The sequence below is a fragment of the Odocoileus virginianus genome, unplaced genomic scaffold (genome assembly GCF_023699985.2).
Source record: "Odocoileus virginianus isolate 20LAN1187 ecotype Illinois unplaced genomic scaffold, Ovbor_1.2 Unplaced_Contig_7, whole genome shotgun sequence".
NCBI classification, from domain to species: Eukaryota; Metazoa; Chordata; class Mammalia; order Artiodactyla; family Cervidae; genus Odocoileus; species Odocoileus virginianus.
The window spans coordinates 1,862,878-1,878,842 of NW_027224324.1; positions in this window are offsets into that span (position 1 = coordinate 1,862,878).

Sequence of the window (15,965 nt, forward strand, 5' to 3'; positions counted from 1 at the left end):
AACACTTAGTTTGTGGGTTGTTTCCATGTCATGGCTGTTATAAACAATGCGGCTGACTGGAGTGCAGATAACTTTTCAAGTTAGTGTTTTTGTTCCTTTGGATATATTCTCTGAAATGGAATTGCTGGATCATATGGTAGTTCTATTTTTAGTTTTTCAGGGAACCTCCGTGCTGTTTTCTATAGTAGCTGTGCCAATCTGCACTCCCAGCAACAGTGTCCCAGAGTTCCTTTTTCTCCACATCCACACCAGCATTTGTTACCTCTTATCTTTTTGATGATGGCATTCTAGTAGGTAATATCTCACTGTGGTTTTAATTTGCATTTCTCTAATGATTAGTGATATTGAGCACTTTTCCTGGTTTTGCTGGCCTTTCATATATATTCTTTGAAGAAATGTCTATTTGGTCCTTTGCCCATTTTTAAATTGCGCTATTTGTTTTTTTGCAATTGAGTTCTTTATATATTTTGAATAGTAACCCCTTATCAGATACATGGTTTGCAAATATTTCTTCTCATTCTTAGTGTTGTCCTTTCACTTTGTTGACAGTTTCTTTTTCTCTGCAGAAGCTTTGCAGTTTGATATAATCCCACTTGTTTTTTTTACATTTTATTATCTGTGCTTTAGGTGTTATATCCAGAAAACCATTACCAAGAGCCATGTTAAGGAGCTTTATGTCTTTATCTTCCAAGAGTTTTATGGTTTCAAGTCTTAGATTTAAGTCAACACATCTTGAGTTAATTTTTTTGAGTATAAGATATGGGTCTAGTTTCATTCTTTTTCATGTGAATATATAATTATCCCAGCACTACTTATTATATTCTTGGCTCCCTTGTCAACTATAGCCCATCTAAAAGTGGATTTATTTCTGGGCTTTTGATTTCGTTCCATTAAAATATTTGTCTGTTTTTACTCCAATAATATTATTTTCATGACTATAGCTTTATAGTATAGCTTGATATCATGAATGGTGTTGAATTTTGTCAAAAAGCTTTTTCTATATCTATTGAGGTGATTGTATGATTCTTATCTTTCATTCTATTAATGTGCTATACAGATTTGTATATATCAAACCATCCTTATAGCCCAGGGATATAGGTTTTGATTTAATCTCATATGTACAAATACAAAAGCAGTTCACACACTATGAATTTCACTTATAAAATAGAAACTCATTTTCCAATTCTAAAACTAGACTAAAATTAATTAATCTAAATTCAATTAAACTAAATTAATCTACTGTGAGATGGTGGGCCAGTGTGTTATGTATTGATAAGTGATGACACTGTTGATGTTTGGCATAAGCAGCACATGCCAAACCAAGTTCAGCCCCTACACATAATTTCACTGGAAAATTCAAGACAGTGTGAGCCCTTGAAACCAGTGTTAGAATGATTACATGGTCCTTATTTGTTCAGCCGTCCAATTACCCCTCCACTCGTTAATCAATATTTATCAAATTCCTAAGATACCTTTTTTAGTACCTGATGTTTCTCAAGTCTTTATTTTTAGTACACTGTCATGCCTTTCTAATTTGATTCCCAAATGTTCTACTTTTTAAACAGAAAAAACTTCTATAATTTCCCACTGCCTACAGACAACAAATTCAACTCCAAATTCCTTGGTCTGACGTGGTAGCTTTCCTCAATGCAGCTCCACCTTTTAAGGTTTATCACCTATTATTCCACCTATTTGACATTTCATTCAGATCTTATAGAGTCTCCATTCCCTAAATATCACCTTCACTTTCCTTTGCTTAAACTACTTTCCTGTAATGCCTCTGAGTTCCCACATATTTCCAGGTTTATCTCAAATTTTACCTCCTTTGTGAGATTCTACTCCATCCCAAGTCAGAAACAACCTTTCCATTCAGTAAGCTACCATTTTTGCCTTTTATTTCTAACTCTCTCGTGTCGTCTGTCACTTTATACTTAATAGCAGACTTATTAGCATATGTTTTATCTCCCTCTTTCAAACGGAGGGAGGGCTGGAGTCCTGATGCATTCATCGTGGCATCTTGAAAGCTCCTATCACACTACCTCTCATTACCCAACCTGAGACAGGCTGGATCAGCATCACTGCATCCCCCTGATCTTCAGAGGGCCTGCCTCTTCCCGGTAAAGGCTAATGCTTCCACCAGTATCTCACACCCTCCTTCCCACCTCCTTAAGGGTCTCCTGCCTCTTGTCCTTCTTTACTGAATTCTTCCCATCTGCATATAAACATGCTTAAGTCTCTTCTAAAACCTTTTCAAGCCAACTCAGTTTCAGCGAGCACACTATTTCTCATCTCGCTTACCAGTCACATTTCTCGAAAACATTTTCTCCACGTGATGTCACCATGTCCACAGTTCCCACTCATTTCTGAGCCCAATGTGATCTGACTTTCATCCCCTTCACTCAAGTGAAGCTGTCATCACAAGGCTCACTGATGACCTTCTGGTCGCTAAATCCAATGGACACATCTCAAAACTTCCGGGAGGGCAGTGTTCTCTACCTCACCTGATACTATGGACCATCCAGCACTCTTTCGAGTGCCTCTTCCCTGGAGTTTCTGTGACCTAGGTTTCTTCCTGAGTTCAACCATCTCTTAATATGTGGACTTTGATCATGCTCTGGCCTTGGCCTTCCTCTCAGATTGTAAGTCTACACACTTCCCTGAATGGCCATCTAATCCAGTTTCAGATGCCTTTGGACTAGTGACTTTTGTATGTCTCTTTTATCTTTAGCCTAGACTTCTCTTCTAAACGTCTCTTCTAAACTACCTACACAAAGCCTTCTAGACTTTTCTATTTGGCAGCAGGAGTTCTGGGTTCTGCCATTCTCCTTGGACTTGGAGAGAGTTCGTTGATGTGGCAAAGCATTACTTTAGCATTCTATGTGTTTCAGTAGTGTTTATTTCTTTAACCACAATCAGGCATTGAATAAATTACTACAATAAAATAATATTGTAATTCAGAGCTCACCTAAAATGATAGAAAATTGAGAGTAAGAGGTTCTCATGCTTTCTTGCCTTGTCTTCGTACATGCATTCATGCAACAATTTTAAAATTGTTTATTTATTTATTTTTGGTACTATTTTCCCTGGAGGGGCTTTGGTCACCAGCAGCTCAGTTAGTGATCCTGCAACTTACAGACCTGTCCTAGCGGAGCTAACAGACAGGTTTTCTAGTAGTATAATTTATGTTACAAACACCGGTTAATCCTTACAGCATTCGCACATTCCGTCTGCCTTATTTTACTTTCTTCCCATTCACAACTCCTAGCCTACTCCATATTTCACCTCCTAGTAATTGCGATGTTTATTTCATTCTTGCTCCCTCATGAATGAAGACATGTCTAGCTCACCTGAAGAAGATTAAGTTTGCTTGTTCCTTTAAACCCTTATGGCATTGGCTCAGGCCCCTTTTATAATACTTAGATTCATCAGTTTTGGACTTTTCACAGCACTGGTCTCCTCTCTGCCCCGTCATCCAGTCCTCACCACATCTGACAATGCACACTTCTGTTTCTGAGACACCAGCTTTCTCACTTACCTATGTGTCCATTGGACAAACTAGCCCAATGCCTTTAAAAATTGAACAGGCTTTGGGAAAGATAAACTGAAGACAAATCCTTGCCTTATGATTTTTTAAATTAATGTGTTGGTTAGGTTACTTTTATGCATCTCAACTTCCCCATCTGCAATATGCGGAGAATACCTATTTATAATCTTTTGGTTAAGATTGCATATAATAATGGAGAAGGAAATGGCAGCCCACTCCAGTGTTTTTGCCTGGAGAACCCAAGGACAGAGGAGCCTGGTGGGCTGCTGTCCATGGGGTCGCACAGAGTCGGACATGACTAAAGCGACTTAGCAGCAACAGCAGCATATAATACATGTTAGGTCCTCAGCCCTGGGCTAGTTGAGGAATACGTGAATTAATTCATATAGCATGGAGCTTTGGTCCACAGGTCGCTGAGGCTGCAATGAAAGTCTTTCTACCAGGTGTACAAACCTCACAGGTGCAGATACCTAGGCCAACACTTGGCCTGTAAACTCTGTCTTATTAAGGCCCATTGTCTTTCTGCCTAATCTGTTTTGTAGTCCTGAGCACACATAAGGCAGGAACACTGGAGCGGGCAGCCATTCCCTTCTCCACAAGATCTCCCCAACTGAGAGATCAAATCTGGGTCTCCGGCTTTTGCAGGCAAATTCTTTATCATCTGAGCCACCAGGGAAGCCCAAATATAAGGCAGTGCAGTATAATGGAAAAAACTATTTGGAGCAAGAAAACCTTGTTTTTAACCTAAGCTTTAATTGTTTGTATGATACTGAGGAAGCCAGACATTTATCCCCTCAGATTTTCATGCACAAAATAAGAAGAACCTGCCACTTTGCCTCAACAGGCTTTCAGTGAGAAGTATAGAGGATTTCAGAAGTGAGAGCTATTTGGAAACTGTAAAGGGAAATACAAATATGAATTAAACATTTAACTGACTTCTTAAAACTTTTGAATAGTTATTATATAAACTTTGTACACAGTTTTAAAATTACAAATGAGTAGACAGTCAAGTCTTTCTCCCCCGCCTGTCTCCCAGCCATGCAGCACTCCGCAGTGGGAACACAGATGTTATCATTTTTATCTTTCCAATATATGCAATATATTATGTAACTTTCTATTAAACTCTCTAACAGTCCCCATACTTTCTTCCAGGTTAAGGTTCTGCTTCACACTTTAAAAGCCAGCAGCACCCAGAGCTGACACTTATAGTTGATCAACTTGCATTGCTGACTGCATTCACTGTTAAGAGGTGCTCAGTCACTGAGAACGAGTCTAAGCCTGAGAAAGCCATCCTTCTCAGCACACAATCCCCCTGCAGGGAGCAGAGGGCACAGTGAAATCCAAAGTTGCTCTGTCTTCTGCTCAGAACCACAGTAACTAATGGGTCGCTCTTTTCACACACCCAATCTGAAGCCCCAAGCCATTGAGAATCAGTTGTTTTTCTTTTTTCTCCTACATGCCCTTGCTCAACTTGGATACATATGAAATGACTTATTTGGAATTCCCCCTATATTTGCTTGAAATAGTTGTTTGTATACTTGAAACAGTCTTAATCTTTGACTTTTATGCAATATTTACATCCTATCCCATCCACAAGATTACTGTGCAGATTAACTAAAAGTATCATTATTATCAAACTCTTCCACATTTTTAGGTGAAAAGTCTGCTTATCTTATGTATGTGGCTTTAACACTAGACAACTTCTTCAATATTAAACTACTTCAAATGAGGGTTGTAAACCCTGAAACTTAAACATTGTACTGTTTAAAATCTTCTGGTAGGTACATCCTGAATTTTGAAGATCACACTGAAAATAATCAAGATTAATGTTTTAACTGATCATTTGTGTTACTTTTTGGTCACTTATTCAGTCAGGGTCCAATCAGAAGACAGAAACTCTGTCCGTTAAATCGAGAGGACTTAATATAACCATGAATCAGAGAACTGAAAGGGCAAGCTAGGAGCAAAAAGGGAACGGGGCGGTCTCCCAGAGGTAGCAACTGAGAAAGCAGAGGTTTCTGCTGAGCACAGAGGTGGAACTGTTAAACCCTACGAGCCTGGAGTCAGAAGCATGAAGGAGCCCAGTGCAGTTGGAACTCAGGTCCCTGAGGATGAGACGCACACTCACGGTGCCGTGTTAGACCTATGACCTGTGACCTGGACCTCCGAGGTCAGGACGCCGGCATCCCTGACAGGCTGTGATGAGGCTGACACTACAGGCTAGGAAAACCGCGAAGGGGCAGCAATTACTGCTACTGCAAAATACCACCCGCTCAAGTGGTGCCCACCGGCACGCGAAGCCGCAGCCGCAGTGGGTGTGAAACAGGAAGCGCTCAGGAAGGCAGCGCCCCTTCCCCCTCCTCCAGCCTTGCACTCGCCATCATGCACGCAGAGCCAAGCCCGAAGCTGACAGCAAACCCAACCTCGACCCCGCAGAGTGGGGAAGAGGAAGAAGGTGGGGAATGGGACGGGGTGAAAAGACCTTAGTATCAGGCATGCTGGGCTGTGCTTGGTTGCTCTGTCGTGTCCAGCTTCTCGTGACCCCATGGGTTGTAGCCCACAGTTTCCTCTGTCCACGAGATTCTCCAGGCAAGAATACCGGACGAGGTGGCCATGCCCTCCTCCAGAGGATCTTCCGACCCAGGGGTTGAACCTGCGTCTCTTGGGTCTCCTGCATCGACAGGGGTGTTCTTTACCACTAGTGCCACCTGCAAAACCCAGAATCAGGCACAAGATGTTATCTGTTCAAAGGGGACCCTCATACAAGATAAGGCTTCAAAAAGGGAATCATTTCCAAACCCTAGCAATGAGGTGAAAAATGAAAAGTCCCTCATCATTTTAGGAAGATCTCTGAACTTTCTACAGCTTCTCAAACATTGGTTAGTAGAATTTATAAATTATTCTTTTCTATGTTTTTGAGATAAAAATCTATTAAAAGGGTCTGATAAAACACCATAATATTACTCTTAGTTAAGTATTAATTAGGTGGAATATAAATACTCTCTCCGTCTCCACTCTGAAGCAGACTTCCTCTACCCTAAGTGAATAGCTGTCTCTTGAGATACCCAAATTAGGTGTTTCGCCCATTGAGGGATACCTTAAAAAAATAAGTCATTTTGTGTTTACTTTTGCTTAAGTAAATTAAGTTAGCCTTTAATTTCATTCTTCCCATTCATATTATAAAACTGATTTTCTAGTTCACTTGAACAAAAATAATGCAAGAAACCAATAATAGACCTGGAGGTGTGTGTGTATTTCTGTGTGTGTGTACGATCTACAAGAATTGGCATCCCAAAATAAAAGTGAGAGTTGATTAAAACTGTGGCTATATTCTTCTCCTACCTGACCTAATTTGGTAAAACTTAGCCCCAAATATTTTACAACTTCAAAAGAACACAAAAATAACTTTCCAAATTAATATACTCTTTTGAATTATGTTGATGATTCTCTGTTGAGTTTTTGAGCCTGTGATTATATGAGTTGAGGTAGATTTAAAATAGCCACAAATTCTTTACAGATTCTTCCATCAAGAAGTGGAGTCTACTTACTTGCTTCTTGACTCTGGGCTAGCTTATGAGTGGCTTTGATCAAAAGAATGAGGCAGAAGTAACACTGGGTGACCTCCATGACAGATTGCAAGGGGCTATTTCCTCCTTTCTGCCCCGTTTCTTTCAGGCTTTGGGGGCTCACTGCCCATTGCTGTCCTATATTTCCTGCTTTGTTAGGATCTTTGAAGGAGATCCAACCAGTCAATCCTAAAGGAAATCAGTCCTGAATATTCATTGGAAGGACTGATGCTGAAGCTGAAGCTCCAATATTTTGGCCACCTGATGCGAAGAACTGACTCATTGGAAAAGGCCCTGATGCTGGGAAAGATTGAAGGTGGGAGGAGAAGGGAACGACAACAGAGAAAGAGATGGTTGGATGGCATCACCGACTTGATGGATGTGAGTTTGAGTAAACTCTGGGAGTTGGTGATGGATAGGGAGGCCTGGTGTGCTGCAGTCCATGGGGTCGCAAAGAGTCGGACTTGACTGAGCAACTGAACTGAACTGAATTAGGATCTTTCAGGAGCTTCCCACTGCTGTAGATCAGACAAGAGTCCCTCCTGCCTTCCCCCTAGACTAGGACTATCTCACTTTACAAGCATGCAAAGCAGCAATGGCATGAGATATTATTTTAAGTGGTTCTGTAGCAATTATTTTATTTATTTTAATGTGTATGAGAGAAAAAAACTATAACTAGCATGTGAAACAGACATTACTGTTTAGGTTGTTAAAGTTCTTTTTAAATAAACTATTTTAAATAAATAAATACATAACCTATTTTGAAAAACAAACAAACAAACAAAAAATGAAGGACTATAGTTTAAACAAATCCAGTAAGTAATAGTAAAGACTGTGTTGAAATATGGCAAACTTTGGGGAAATTCTGGTTTAAGGTATATTGGCTCAAATTCCCCTTGGTGTAAATACACAATTCACTTTACTTTCTCTCCTTTTGCCAAGACGACCCCTTTAACTTCAAAGTTGTGCTCACTTCAGGCTTCTATCACCCTTCCTTTCACTCAAGTTGCCCATGAACTTCAAGCAACTCTTGGAAGCTTTTCTCACTGGTAGTGAGATGGAAATTCTTGAAAGATGTTACTCTGCCTCCCAGTAAAGTTTGTTACACCTTGTTATTTTCTCATTACATGAACACTGACTTTGTGATGTTACCTCTAGACTTGGGGTGATCACACACCACCCCTTATTCTTTGGGCTTCTCAGCTCCTCTGACACACTCGCCTCTCTGTATTTCCTGCCTCACTCTGGTCTCAAACCCCTGTCTGCATGCCCACTCCTGACTATCCTTAGCTCTAATGGTCTCACTACCTGTCTTTACTTTCCCATTGACCTTTAGTTTTTTAACTACTATCTCTTCTTCCCTTCACTCTTTTCTCTCCTGTTTATCCCCATCTCCCATTGCCTTTACTCCTAATTTTTTTCTTCCCTGACATGTGTTTCGCTAGACTTGCCCTGAAACACAGAGGAAGAAAAAGTGGGGAGTTTGAAAATATGTAAAGATGAAGAGAATCAGACTTTTTAGCACTTCTAAACTTGTTTTTTGCACTTGGATCCTGCACCTATTCCCTTAAGAACATTCTCACTCAAAATAAATTACAAAAATTCTGGTCTAGAATTGATCGGATGTAAGATTATCTTTAGTTCTTGAATGAGACTTTGTGTTCAACACAAATTACATATTCCTCATAGGTAGGTGTGAAATTCCCCCCATAGATAAGGTCTTCAAAAAGTTCTTTCAAAATCAGAATGATTTTTCTATGTTTTGACAGACGTACAAATGAATTCTTTGGAGTTTAGTGTTTCAGACGACCACTGAGTTTCCAACCAGTTTGAATTTTCATGATGCTTGCCTCTTCAAACTGCAGAAAAATGTCCAACCCCTAAGTTTTCACTCCCTCCCTCTGAGAATTCCTTTAGATTTTGACTGAGAAGTTTAAGGTTTGGGGCTTGGAAGTGATATGATACCAGTAATGATTATCACATTAATAGAAATTTATGGGCTTGGAAGTATAGTTACTGATAAAATGCTTGGAAAGCAAAAGAGAAAAATTCAAGGTTGTAAATTGGTAATATTATGGTGAGAACATGTCATATAAGGATTAATCTGAAGAAATGAAGTTGATTTAGACTAGATAATCTAAATTTACATTAGTGAAAATAAAATTTTTCTTTTATAACACCTAGAGTTTTCAAAGTCACATCAGACTCTATCAGAATAAAAGTTGTTTTCCCAAAATAATTTCGGTGGTTCATTTACAATTTATTATCTAGAAAAATGGCTTTACTCCTTTTAAATGACTTGAAATACCACAATTTTTTCCTTCAGTTGAACATATGAGAGCTGAGCAATTATGTTTAGGACGTGAGCACCAATGCTGTTTATCATTACCTTGCACATATAGATTTTGAATTTTTTGGGTAATGATTCATACTTTATTTAGCTTTATAATAGAATCTGATTTGGCACAATGCAGTAAATATTAATACATGGGTTTTCTAGATGTGGTATTTAAAAGTAGAAATGTGACAAAATTTTCATTTGTTAAGTGGGCTAATCCAAAAAAGAATTTAATATGTTTGAGTCTGTTAATGCACACCAAGAAACCCTAACAGAATTTTGACATAGTGCTATTCTATTCAAGAAAAGTTTTATTTTTTCAAAGAAAAGTTTTTTAATAAGCCAAACTGCTTTGTTTTTTAGTTGCCAAGTCATGTCAAGAAATAGTTAAAATAGGTGTTGATGTGGCTGGACTTGGTTTATTCTTAAATTCTTCAGTTCATTCTCCACGTTTGTGAGGGAACTACCTTGAATCCATCCAAAAGGGGTGTCATAACTAAAAGCACTGCCTGGGTTCTCATTTCTTCTTGGCAAGAAATAGGACAAGCTCTGACAGTCTCAGTAGCCTCCTCTCTGAAGTGGGCATCATGTTGCACCTACTAAGGATGGCTCCTGGGGGACTAGTAAGCAGTAACAATCGCAGGCACAAGGAAACCACCCAATTAATAACAGGAATTCGACTGTCAAAAGGTTAATGCAGGATGTCCTTTATTTCTAAGTAATAGAATTCTAGGGTTAACAAGTTCCTTGTAATGGAAGTTGGTTGAATCGAAGGTACGTATTGTCATACGTGTGCTTTCTATGAGCTGCACATGTGAAGGTTCTGAAAAATCATGTTAGCCTTCCTAACCACGCTGTTTGTCATGGGCAAGGCATTGTCCAGGACCTTTAGGAAGGACCCATACTGTGTCAACTGGATGGAGCGAAAAAGGTTTTCAAGGAAAAGACTCGGGCAGCTAAATCAGGTTGGACCATGCTACTTCCCTCTGGTTTAATCTTCCAGACTTGTAACTGGAGAAATCTGTGGCTAGAACTGATGAATTGGTACACTTTGTGAAAACAGAACTTGTGGTTAAATTTGCTCTTATAGAGTGCCAAGGAGCCACCAATTCAAATTCTGCGGTAAAATATTTTTTTAATAATTATTATTGCCTATTAACATGACAGAACCAAAAAGAGAAATGAATATGTGAAAACTGTTGATAGAAAGCTTCCAAGTAATGTACCTGGACAGCTGGGGGAGCTGGTTAAAGAGCAGAGGCTTCAGGGTCAGACAGAGCAAGGTTCAGTTACTTGTGTCCCTAAACTTCAGTGTCCTCATTGTGAATTGTGGAAAATCACATTTCTCTGTCTTTGTTTTAAGGAATAAACTAGGTAAAATCTGTAAAGGGAAGAGTATCATATGTAGTACATTTTATAAACTTGAAATTGTTCATTCTGTTCATCCTGTTCATTCTGTTCATCTGTTCTGGATGATTCCATTCATTTCATTTTTTTTTTCACTTATAAATGGTTTTCTGATTAGGCCAGGGCAAATGTTTTGTGCATTTTAAGGCAAGATGAATCCAGGGAATAAGAAAGGGCAATTATTTAGTGCCTATTTATGTATTCAACACTTGACATATTCAAAACAGTGTAATTCTCACCATAAAATTCCTCTCAGGAAAATTTTATTATTCCCATTTTACAGATGATAAAACAGAGCTTGAGAGAGATTAGATAACTTCAGGTCACACCGCCTCCAAGTTTTTAAGGGGCAACATAGGAAACTGTGCACAAGACCTCTGATTCAGAAGCCTTTCCATTTGGTCTGATGCCACTCAGCCTCACAACATTTAAAAAGTAACTGGACTTTGTGTCTGAGTGGCCTCGAGGCAGTATGATATCACTGGCATGTAGTTATCAGGCACTTGGGTCAAACTTCTTCCATGAAAGAATTTTCTTTTTAGCTGTTTCTGAACAAGTCATGAGAAGTAGAAAATAAAGCAATTTTTAAATGATCCCAAATTATAGGAATGTATTAGTCACATAATACTGGACTCCCTGTTATATCTAATAATACCATCCCACTCCTGTTTCTTTCAGCTATTTTTCTACTGAAGACGGGGCCCTGTGTTTTTTGCATTTCTGTGTGTGTGTGTGTGTGTGTGTGTGTGTGTGCACACAACAGCTTCAGGACCCTCACAACAGTGCTGCTAGCTTGGCTTGCGTGGTCTGCCATCGATACGCAATTGCCACAGTGCAGGCAACCGAAAACGGTGATTCCCGCTGATCTGGTCAGCAAGCCTGGGCCAAATAATAGTGGTGGAATACCACTGGCTGAGACTCACTGTCACCAGTGGATTCTCTTTTCTGGGACATGAGAGGCACTCAGGAAAGGTTTTTCTAGACTGACATTAAAAATAATTTAGCTTTTAGTAAATCAGCTATACTTCAATAAAAAATGTTTAATAAGTAGTTTTTCTATCACATAACTGATAAAGTATAGTATATCATTTAGTAAAAGCATTCAGAAGCATATACATACAGTTGACCTCTGAACAACATGAGTTTGAACTATGCAGGTCCACTTATATGTGGATTTTGGATCTTTTTTTCAATAGATTCTACAGTACTACATGAGCCTGGGTTGATTGAATCAACTGGTGAGGAACCACGGATACAAAAAGCCAACCATGGAAACTGAGCATCGGAGGATTTCAGTACTCACAGTGGATGCTGGAAAGGATCCCCCAAGATAGGAAGACTGTACTTTGAAGTGAAACAAATAAGGGATTTTACGCAAGAGGAACCTATTTACTGTAATCAAAAGAATGCCTCTTTTACGAACCAGGAGTGTCCTTAAGTGTGGCAAACAATGCTTGCTTTACTCTTTTGTTTAGGGCTTACTCCTTGCCAAGAGGAATGAAGCGCAAGCCTCATCTTATAGCCTGGTCACTGCAATCTACCCAACCTACATCTGCAATTTCTTTTTCTATATTAATTCCATGACCAAACCCATCCTGGCTAAACTACCCTGTTTTCTCCCTCTTAGCGCATCTTGGTGTTTCCTACCTCTGAAGCTTTCCCAGTGATATTTCTGTGACTTTGAAGCTCTCACTCTTCTCTCCATGTTCAAACCTTTACCACTAGTGAAAAAGTCATGTCCTGCAACTTTAGCTGTTCCCTTGGCAGCTATCTCTTGGTGTCTGATGCTGTGACCAATATTTAAAGCCAGCTGACCTGTCACTATTGTGCTTATGCTCTGAGGGCAGGAGCAACCTGTCTTTTTCATAAAACATCCTCAGGATCTGTCAGGTAATAGGTGCTCAATAAATACTGATTGGATGTCTAAAGGAAGGAAAGAAAATATGTCTGAATTCATCCTACACGTCCCCTGGGCAAACACTGTGCTTTAGATTTGTGTGTGTGTGTATCTCTTTAGTATTGAGTTCAGTGCTGTGAACAAAGTAAGAATAAAAAAAAAATTCTTTTTCAAGGTACTAAATTAATCTTGGAAAGCCATGCAAAAATGTGTTTGAGGTTTCTAATAAAACCTTTAATCTTTTTATAATCCAGTGATTCTTTTGTATGATAATGGTAATTCTGATTTAAATTAAATGTATTTAAATGTATCATAATGCTTTAAAAACCAGCTTACTTTTCAAACAAACTAAAACTCTAGAAAAATAGGTTGATTTTATCTACACCTTTACAATTAAGATAATTTCCTATAGTAGTGTGTTTTATGGTAATACTTTCTGAATAAGTCAAAGTCTATGCTGTTCCCTCTTTCTTCAAACCCTCATAAACTCCACACCCCCATCCTTTAACCCAAGAGGACTGATCCATCTTCTGTGTCTCTCTTTAGATGTTACTTTTTCCAGGAATTTTCCCTTGACGCTCAACTTCCAGCTTTCTCATGGATTTGCAGCATCCTACTACCTCTTTATTATATCACATAATAATTAAATTTTCCACTGGACTAGATTCCTGAGAGCAGGAGTTCTACTTATCCTTTTCTTCCCAGCAGGTAGCACAGTGCCAGCATATAGTAGGTGCTCAACATGTGCGTGTTAAATGAATCAATACCCTCAGGAAGAATGAAGGGTGACTCAGGCCTAGTGTTTCCACTTAACATTGGTTCCGTGTGTAAGAGGTATCAAATTAGAGGTAATCATTAATTTTGAATGGAATTTAGAGAACTTCTTCAAGAATTGTGTAACAACCTCTGCCATAGAGAGGGTGGGGTAGGGAAAGGATTGAAACTGAGCCAGCTAACTAAAGAATGCCTGGCACTGGTTCAGTAGAACGCCCAGGCATGGTACTGTGTTATCCAAACTTCAAGATTCATGTGATTCATTCCAGTTCCTGGTGTAGAAATGTCTACTACAGCACTCTACAGAGTTTAGTATAAAAATCTGCTGTTATTGTTGTTCAGTTGCTAAGTCATGTCTGACTCTTTTGCAGCCCCATGGACTGTAGCCCGCCAGGCTCCTCTGTCCATGGGATTTCCCAGGCAAGAATACTGGAGTGGGTAGCCATTTCCTTCTCCAGGAATCTTCTCGACCCAGGGATCAAACTCACATCTCCTGTGTCCCCTCATTGGCAGGCAGATTCTTTACCATTTTACATTTGTGTTAAGTAGAAATATGTTGGACAAATAAATGCATGTGAGGTGGTGGCCAATCATTAGGCAGAATACTATGATAAGCCTTTGATGATCTTTCAATCTATTTTCATGATTAGGCCTGTTCCATAAGGCAGTGGTTCTCAGGAACTACTTAAAACCACTGAGGATCTTAGAATTATTGAGGATCCCGAGCCGTTTTTATGTAGGTTATTTCTGTCAGTATTCAATATATGAGGAATCAAAATGGAAATTTTAAAAAATTTATTAGTTTGTTTAAAAACAACTATAAATAGATCCTACATTAACATAAATAACATCATCTTTCTGAAAATAGCTATACTTTACAAAGAAAATAATGCAGTGAGAAAAATGGCATTGCTTTACATTTTTGCAAGTCTCTTTATTGTTTGACTTAGTAGAAGAGAGATGGATTCTCCTATCACTTCTATATTTAACCTGTTTCAATCTAATGTTTGAAGTAAATCTGGTTTCACACAGATATGTAGTTGGAAAATGAGGTAACAGTTTAATAACTTTTTCAGATAATTCTGTATATTTTTCTTTGGTTATACACCAAAACTCAACAAGGGGTAATCTCTTAAGCTTTATAATTGCAATATGAAAGCATACAAGCATACTATTCATATTATCATATTCAAATTCACTAGTCTATCTTGTGTTTTGAATACTACTTTAACTCATGCTTGGTTTTAGAACATCATGAATTATTGATCATCGGAAAATACTGGCTAACTGCATTATGCAGGTCTTCCAAATGACAACACATTTCATGGTATAATATCAAAAATCACATTAACTAAAAAGACCACAATCCTATTATCAAAATAGTTTATGTATTGGAAAGCTGTCAAGTTCATGGTGACAAATACAAGTTTCTAAATTCTATATTGTTTTCCTTGAAAGTTCACATTTTTCACAGAAAATACATACTGCCAGTTGTTTACCTTGAAGTGATGAGCTCACATAATTTTTTTTTAAAAAAGTCTGCCAAATATCTAAGTGTGGATAACCATAGTTTGTCTGTGAGTTGTTCTCTAAAGAAAAAAACATGTTTCATGGGGGAAAATAAAACAAAAATTAAAAAAGCAAATAGCTGGTTTAGCTCACAACTCAGTTACACAGGAGCTTTAATTCAGAACCAATACTGTACTTTGGTACGTGGCAGAAAAGTTCATGTGTGCCTCTCACTTCACTACTGTTTGGTCACTAAGTCATGTCCAACTCTTTGAGACTCTATGGACTGCAACTTCTCTGTCCTCCACTGTCTCCTAGAGTTTGCTCAAATTCATGTCCACTGAGTCCTTGATGATATCTAACCATCTCATCCTGGGTCGCCCCCTTCTCCTTTTGTCTTTAATCTTTCCTATCATCAGGGTCTTTTCAATGAGTCAGCTCTTTGTATCAGGTGGCCAAAGTATTGGAACTTCAGCATCAGTCCTTCCAATGAATATTCAGGGTTGATTTCCTTTAGGATTGATTGGTTTGATCTCCTTGCATCCAGGGACTCTCAAGAATCTTCTCCAGCACCACAATTCAAAAGCATCAATTCTTTGGCACTCAGCCTTCTTTATGGTCCAACTCTCACATCCATACATGACTACTGGAAAAACTGTAACTTTGACTATACAGACCTTTGTCAGCAAAGTGATGTCTCTGCTTTTTAATATGCTGTCTAGGTGTGTCATAGCTTTCCTTCCAGGGAGCAAGCATCTTTAATTTCATGGCTGCAGTCACAATCTGCAGTGATTTTGGAGCCCAAGAAAAGAAAATCTGCCACTACTTCCACTTTTTCCCCTTCCATTTGCCATGATCTTAGTTTTTTGAATGCTGAGTTTTAAGCCAGCTTTTCCACTCTCCTCTTTCACCCTCATCAAGAACCTCTTT